The following is a 9,205-nucleotide window of genomic DNA, read 5'->3' on the forward strand; positions in this document are numbered from 1 at the left end:
GGTTGCTTCTGAACTTGTATGGTAAAAACAGGTGGTTGGGTCGGTCTAGATTAGGCATAAGTGTTACTGGGTCCAGCCCCTTGGTTACTCCGAGAAAGGTTAGGGTGGTTTTGCCAAGATGAGTTATAAAAATTGGATTACAGTCCTTGCCTTCCTCAGCTCTGGTTCTGATTACCCATGTAATACACGGATTCTAGGTTTGATGGACATTCTTCAAACAGATGTCCTTTCCCAAAATGAACATAGGCTATATTCTCAAATTGATTGGGTGGATTAGCTGCAAAAGTATTAAACCCATTAGTGGTAAAATTTTTAAGCATTGATGAAATCGAAGATACTTGAGATGCTAGTGAAGTGAGAGCATCCAATTCATGTATTCCAGCAACTCGGCTTCTTGATGCTACTCGATTGGTTGGCCATTGGTAATTGTTGCTGGCAATTCTCTCAATAATTTCATAAGCCTCGTTATAAGGCTTAGAAAGGAGAGCACCATTAATAGAAGCTTCCACTACCATCCTCATATGAGCATTGAGACCATTATAGAACGTCTCAAGTTGGATGAAATGAGAGATTCCGTTATGAGGGCACTTCCGTAATAATTCTTTGTACCTTTCCCATGCTTCATACAAGGACTCATCATCCATTTTTTGGGAAGCAATGATCTCGTTCCTCAACTTAGCATTCTTGCTAGGTGGGAAATACTTCATGAGAAATCTTTCTACTAACTCTTGCCATGTGGAAATAAAATTTGGTGGCAATGAGTTCAACCAGGCTTGAGCTCTGGCCCTTAGTGAATATGGGAACAACTTTAATTGTAGTGCATCTTTGGGTACTCCGACTAACTTGAAAAAATCACTCACCTCTATAAATAGTCTTAAGTGAAGGTGAAGATCTGCGATATCCATTCCACTAAATTGGCCCACTGTCTGAAGCATCTGGAACATGACTGGCTTCAACTTAAATTGTTGTGCATCGATTTCGGGTCTCCTAATACCAGGATTAAGATCACAAAACACTGGCATGAAATACTGTCTTAGAGCTCTATCACTATCATTAGCAATAAGGATAGGATTTTGAGTAGGGTTTGCTCCATTTCCTTGATTTGGATTTTCAAAGTTCATCTCTTCGGTCCTTTTCTGACTTGCTTGTCTCCTTCATTGTCGAAAGGTTCTCTCAATTTTGGGGTCTATAGGGATTAAATCAATAATTCAATCAATACTCATAAACACCGAAAACAACACAAAATATTATGTGAGGTAATAATGTATTCCTACCTTGAAACAGTTTAATCACAATAATCTTGCAAGTTATGCAAGGCTAATGTATCGTTAGTTACTATTGTTAATTTAACCCTCAGCTACCTTAGATGACTAAACATGCACTAATTAAGTATCGTGTCAATTAATTACAATTTCAATCCATTTAAATAATTAATTCATTAGTTATCTTACAATTTTAATGCAAGAATAACTTAGTCATGGTTTTACTTAATCAAACATCTTACCAAAGCCTATAACAACACAAACACAATTTTAATAAATTAAGTGGACAAATGCAATCAACCTAACAGGAATTAAATTTAAGCCATATTAATTAAATTAAACATATCAAAATCACAATTATTCATAGACATGTTCATAGCAACAACAATAATATTAAAAGGCTAAGGAACAAGAATCAAATCTGGTATTTCTCTGAGGCTTGACTAGTTTGCTTCGCTCCTCCTTCTACACTTGTTCTTGTTGAACCGAGACTTCCACGAACACTTGAATGCTGCTCCAAATGGTGGTTGAATGACCATTTTTCAAGAGGTGAAATTGGCAATGGAATGGGGAAGAAATTGAAGAATAATAGAAGGGGATTTGAAAAGAGAAAGTGAGAGAGAAGTGAAAGGATGAGAGGTTTTGAGATGAGTTTCAAATGAGCAGGCAATGGGGGTTTTTTATAGGTTGAGTAGGCTGCTAAAAATAGCAAAAATCAATAGTCATAGAGCCCTCCCATGGCTGACCACACATGTGGCAAGTTTAAAGGTTTCAAACTAGCTATTTTAAAGTAAGGGCAAATGTAGAAAGGCATGAATGTGGGACAATTTTGGGCTACCAAGTGCTCGGTCAGATCGGTTTTCTCGTTCAACTCAACTAGGCCTCTTTTCATAATTAATTAATAATAATTTATTTAACCCAAAGTAAATAGGATTTAAATTAAAATTAATTATATTATGAATTAATATTCATAATTTGGACAGTCTTCGGCTGAAAAATTAACTCGCCTCGGTGCTTCAAAAATCGCTTCTCAGTTTTGCACTTCAAGCAGTGTCTACCGAGCTAATTTTCACCATTTTTTTCTAATCTGTCAAAAATGATCAAAATTAATAAAATTTATTATAAAATTAATTAAAATTCAACATGTTAATAATTTAAGTACAATTTAATTATTTTATAATTATTGTATATTTTTTTGACAAGAATTACTTCGAAATTGCATGAATTTGAGTTAAAAAGAGTATGAAAAAATGTGTATATTTTCGTATTTCCACCAGACACCACTAATATGGGAAGACAACCAAAAGGAACTAAGTAAACTCAAAGGAGACAATGGTGCAAAAGGATGTTCATGTTGAGACAAAGACAATAGAGAGTTGATAATTGAATGTAATAATGAATCAAAGATTGAATTTTGCCTATTGACAACATCAGTTTCATCACAATTGGAGGATAAACAACGTCAAGAAATAAGTGAAGAGGTAAGTTTCTTGAACCTACGTTAACCTTTATGAAACCGATAGAGGAATTGTCAAAGCCTTCAAACCCTGTAAAAGAAATTTGGAAAGAATGTGGGAATTGCAAAGAGGAAGACCCATTCAACACAGATACATTTTGCAAAATAATAATCCTTATTCAGGCACCTAAAAAATTCAAAAGTTTAGGAAGTTTCACGATGTTGACCAAGCTAGGTACTATACATTTCGATAGAGTCTCAAGTGACTTAAAAGTTGTTTTTAATTAGATAACCCTACCAAATAAGAAATTAGAGTTAAGGGAACTAGAAAGCACCCACTTCTTACTAGAATCATACGATAAAGTAGGCACTCAATTGAGAAAAATGTCAGAAGATGAAATAATCAAACAATGTAGGTATAAGATGTGGACCAAAAATATAACTCTAGATTTTGAGGTAAACGTAGAAATATCCCTCCTACTGGAATTTTTTTTGTAAACCTGTAAAAATCATTAATAAATTCAAGAAAAGAGACATCAAAGGTGGAAGTGAAATATACCATGAGAGTGCTTCAAAAAGTCAGGACTACAAGAGGTTTTTAAGACCATTAGGTTACAGAGTATTTATAAATGTGACTAATCACTTTAATTTACGAAAGGTATTCTTTGTAATAATTGTAGGATGAAAGAGAAGTTTCAAAGAGTGGGATAGACAAAGGAAAGTGGAATGGCAAGATGGATGTTGGACAAATACTGATAGAAATGGAACCAGAAGAGCATCCACATGTACAATTGTAGAGTTGACAAATGAATCCAACAGTAAAACTTAATAATTTTGGAATTGAATCAAACTTTGTGTATATTATGTATTTTTATGAGTAGTATAAATTTAATTTCATTTAACTAAGTATTAAATCGAACACCTAGAAATTTGAGTTTAGGGGCCAAAATAGAGTTGGTGTTGCAACACAGGACCTTTGTGTTGCGACACTGCTCATAGATCCGAAAAATTGAAAGATTCATATCGATGTTTGACACAACAGTTAGTATACCTCAAACTCAAAATTTTCAATGTGTGACACAATAATGAACTCTGACATCATGACTTCAGTATCTTGTCAGAGGTGTCGCGACACAGAACCCCTTTGTTGCGACATCGCTGCAATTTTTTGTAGGGTCGACCCAACCTATTGTGTAACCCACCATTTTTAAACCTACTTTAACCCGACATATAGCTTTAAATCACCCAAAACTTAACCCTACAACCATATTTAACACCTATCTAAGCTCTTTAAAACTCATCCTCTCTTAAAAACACATAAACCCCAACCCTTCTTTGCTTTGAAATCCCTAATTCTGCAAATATCTTCTCTTATCTTAGTGTTTTCCTTGTTGCAGGAATTTTAGCAACACATTGACAAAGTAACATTGATATGGATCTACAAGGAATTTGAAAATAACAAATTGAGGTTAAGGGTTCTTAACTCGTCTTTACTATTCCATTGAAAATTACTTATTTTTTTATTAGTTATTCTAGCTTTAAATGTTGAATATGCCTCTAAGAAAAACTAGAAAAACTGATGTACAAGACACCTCAATTGTTTCACATCCTTAAAAATTTCAAAATTCAAATGTCGAGAAGTATTTTCTTGAGTTTCAAGGAAAAACCTTTATCCAAGAACGAGGATTCGAACCATCAATGGTGTTATGTAAAGAGATTTGGACATTAGTCCAGTATCATCGATGGGAGCAATTTTGTGTCACTTATAAAAAAAAAACACAGTTATCCCAATAGTTCAAGAGATTTATGCCCCTTTTAAGGATCAAGAAATGAGGAGACCGTACAGTGCAATATGGGAAACTGTAACGGTATGAGGTAAGGAGGTACGAGTTACTCCTTAGGAAATTTGCAAATTTTACAGTGTCTCATACTATGAAAAAGGTTTTCTTGATAATACTGACTTAGAGACATTCAAAGACATAGAAATGGATGACATTGTAAAATATTTGACTTAAGGGAGAGGCATATGGAACCATAGACCCGATATCGAATTATCAACTAACTTCAATCAAGCAATTATGTTTCTGGTAGCTAAGATGTATATGCAATTTATTTGTACTAGAATAGCACCTGCATTGAATGCCAATAACATAAACACTTTTCAAGCTATCTTGTTGTACGGTATCCTGTAGAGAAAACAAATATGTGTCAAGATATGGATACATCGAAACATGAAACGATGCATTGTTCTAATGGAGGAGAATGAACAATTCATGAAGCCGACAAAGAGTTTAATTGAAGACTCCATATACACTTAATTGTTGAGCTTCAGAGAAAGAAAATCATAGATTGGAACAAAAGAAGAAAGCATAAGATGGGCGTCATCGCATCACTAAAAAAGAAATCAACAACAAATACTCGAAAAGAAATAGCGAGCTAAACCTTAAAGATAGATTGGATGATCCAATGGATGTAAGAATATGACTAGTCATTCAAAAGTTTGCGTGGTAAAACAATATCAGAGAACCAAACTGCACGCCAAACTTGGATACCTTCGAATCATTAAATACTAGATTCGTAGAGTAAAGAAATGAATAAGAAAGAAAGTAGGAGGATAAGGCTGTTGAGCGAGACTTTCAAGGGGAGGATGATGATTATGAGGAAACATTTTAGTCGCAGTATTCCATGTAGAAAGGTCCTATCATCCGTAGCCCAACCCAACATGCACATCCATTGGGTGGTGGTTTTTCTCAAGGATACATCTCGGGGAAGGGAAAGGCATCCATGGAGAGGGGGCAACCGCTCCATTTTGATGACTCTAATGATGATTAGACTGAACTTTTTATTTTGGATTTTTAATCAACTTGGATAAATTTTAATTTATTGCTTTAGGAGTAAGATTAACAATAGATTTTTATAGTTGTTTTCTTTTTTGTTCAAATTTTTGTGTAAGAACCCCACATGAAGGAAATACAACAATTTCAAGCTTTTAACGAAAAAGGAAAGGAGCACCCACCATTAGTCTACAAAAATGCCACAATCAATCTAGTAACTTCTTTTCTTATCTATTCAATGTTACACATTTGGGACAATGTGCTATCTAAAGTGCGGGGAAGGTAACATAGGGAATTTGTTTTTATTTTTCTATGCTTTTATTTTAGATTTTATTATCAAATGTGTGCTTGAGCTTGTAGAAATAGAAGTGATTGGTTAGGAGCATGTATATAGGTTGATTGTGTTTACTGTAAATTTGACATGATGGTGATTGATTTTACGGGACATATTCCATGTTGAATTCTTTAACTTCTTTCCATTACACCATTTCAAACATATGAATCCATAAAGTTTACATTTTTCATAATTTGCTATCAACTATTTAAACATTTTAATTCAATCAAAATTGCCAATTGTAAATTTCTACTCAATTGCAATTACATAAAATACAACATCATTAATCATTCATCACAAATATAAATTAACAAGTTAATCCTTATACAAACTTACCTCTACAAATACAATTGTAAAAACGAAGCCGACGACTAACCTAACACTTTGACATGTTTGGCTCATTTCTTGATCTAAATAATAATTTTTATTCAATTAAACCATTCAAATAACTTAATATAATTAATTTAACTTATAACCCTTATTAATAGGAAATTTACAAAATTACCCCCAATGCTCTACCTTTTATGCGATTTCATCTGTAAACCCGAAACTTGCAAATTTACCATGTTTTGCTAAAATTCATGTTACGAATTTCTAAAAAGCCTAAGCTCTTCAAAATTTCACATTAAATCCGATGAATTTTACACTTTTAACAAATTAACCCTTAACCTAAAATTCATCAAAAATCACTTAACAAAATAAGATTATTTAACAACCAAGTTTAATAGTCTACCAATTTAACCCAAATAACATTCAAATTCATCCATGGCAAGTCCCTATACTTTTAATAATCTTGTAAATTGACCCTTGGGCTAGCTAAATTAAGCTAAAACAAGGATCAAAATCATACCATGCATCAAAAGAGACTTGGCCAAATATCTTTTAGCCTAAAAATGGAGGTTTCGATAAAAGCAAAGTGAAATTGCTAAAGATGATAGCTAATTTTTCCTTGTCTATGCACTTATTATGTAATTTACTAATTTACCCTTGGTTTAAAAGCTTTTAAAACAATTAAATAATGCTGATTATTGTCCACTAGCAATATGAATGGCACAATTACCAATTAAGTCCATTAATTTACATTTCAAAAGCCATTTAATCCATTTAACTATTAGAAACCAACTTTTACATCTTTTACAATTTAATCCTTTTCATTTAATTAACTATCTAAACATTAAAAACTTCTTAACCAATTTTTAATATGACCCTAATAACACTTTGTAAATATTTAATAGCATATTTATGAGCTCAATTTATAGAAACAAGGTCTCAATACCTCATTTTCTAAAACCACTTGACTTCTAGAACCGACCATTTATAATATACAATTTGCTCAATTAGAAAATTTTAACCTAATCAAAATTCATTATACTTATATTTGACCTAAATAAATAAAATAATAAAAATTTTTGGACTCAATAGTCAGATTTGTGATTCCGAAACCACTAAAAACGTGTTGTTACACACAATTTTCTTTAAAGAAGCTTACTATAGAGGAGAGAAAAGTCACTCATTTAAGAGAGTTCAAATATGTGAAGGATGGTAAAATTTTAGGAGATCCATTCAAAGGGGTAACTTGTAACAACCCACTTTGAAGTGGTGTGAAAAATAGTGGTTTCGGGGCCACCAAATCCGACAAGTAAGTTTGTAACTATTATTATTTAATACTTACAAGTAAAATATAGTTTTAACAAGGTTTTTGATATAGTAATTTTTGTTATATAAGCGATTTATTATATTCAAGTGGTATAACCCTGAAGCCAAGTGGTTTTAGAAAATAAAGTATCGGGACCTCTTTTCTATAAATTGAGCCATAAATATTTTTATATATATTTACAGAGTTTCATTAATATGGTATTAAAGTTTGGTTGAAAATTTTTAACGTGTCAATAGTTAATTAATTAAAAAGACTAGATTGTAAAGATGTAAAATTTTATCACTATTTGATTTGAGTGATTAAATGGTTATTTGAATAAAGGAAAAGAGATAGAAATGGTAATTACACCATTCAAGGTGTTAGTGGACAATAATGGACATGAATTTGATTTTTTATTTAATTATTAACTAAGGTTAATTTGGTAATTTGATAATTTTATTAAAATAAAATAAAACCAAAATGTTTTATCATCATCTTAATGTCTTCTTCACCGATTTTGAATGGATAAAAACTTCATGGAAGACCTTGAAGCTTTAGCTTACCTTGTGATGATGATGTAAGTTCGTTTTAGCCACGTTTCTAATAATTTTGATGTTTTTGAGATCGTTGCAACTAGGTCCAACTAGCCCGTATCTTTGATTTTAAAATTGTTAAAGATTTTGAATGTTTCCATTGATTAACCTTGTGGTTTTAGATGTTAAATGATGAATTTTTCGATTAGGGACTAAATTGTTAAAATAGTAAAAGTGTAAGGATTTGATGTGAAATTGTTTCAATAATGTGCTATATTGGATACCATGAGTATTCAGCTATGCTCAATTTTGGATAAAATTGGTTAATTTGCATGTTTTAAGCTCAACAACTAAATTGAATAAAAGTAAAACTTTAGGGGAAATTTTGTGAAAATGTCAAAAATGACCAAATTGCATAAATTACTAAATTAATAAATTGAATGAAATTATTAATTTAGATCAAGATCAGGTGGAAAATTTATGAGAATGGAAAATTACCAAAATGCCTCTATACTTTGACATTTTTGCAATTTAGTCAGGTAAGTTCGTATGAACTATAAACACTTAAATGTGAGTTAAATTAATTGTTTAATGTGCTATACTATTGTACATGAATAAATATATAGATGTTAGTACGCAATTTATTATGTCATAAAACGATAGAAATTCAATGACATACGACGACTACGGAGCCCCATTTGAACATTAGGAATTCGTAGGATACAAATGACATGTTATTAGGGTTTACATGATTCGGGTGCTAGTCTTGAACGTCCTATCAATGGCTGAGGTCTGGCATGTGTTGCGAATACTCCACAGCTCATGTGAGCAGCATAATGTAGCTATGTTTCTGTAACACCCCTATCCCGTATCCGTCGCCGGAATAGGTAAAGGGGCATTACCAGACTTGAAACTCATCCGAACAGTAAAAATTTTGAATATTTTTTTTTATAAAGAACGTTCCTTTAGGTAAATACTAAAGACAGTCAAGGATACAATTTAACTGCTATAAGTACACATTCAAAAGATGCCATTTTCGCATGGCTTATATACATTAACCAAAATATTCTTCGGCCACTGGTCTATTCTTTACATGCCATAAAATAATTCAAAACATAACAGTAACAAGCAGTGGATAGTGATAGTGTGA

The 9,205-nt window shown here is 32.2% G+C and overlaps 1 non-coding gene across 1 annotated transcript; it reads left to right on the top strand.

The window, feature by feature from the left end:
* The first annotated feature begins 570 nt into the window (after positions 1–570).
* LOC128295657 (small nucleolar RNA R71) lies at positions 571–677 on the top strand. Its single transcript, XR_008286217.1, has one exon. It is a non-coding gene; the product is annotated as a small nucleolar RNA R71 (small nucleolar RNA).
* The last annotated feature ends 8,528 nt before the right edge of the window (positions 678–9,205 follow it).

The sequence above is a fragment of the Gossypium arboreum genome, chromosome 7 (genome assembly GCF_025698485.1).
Source record: "Gossypium arboreum isolate Shixiya-1 chromosome 7, ASM2569848v2, whole genome shotgun sequence".
Lineage (NCBI taxonomy): Eukaryota > Viridiplantae > Streptophyta > Magnoliopsida > Malvales > Malvaceae > Gossypium > Gossypium arboreum.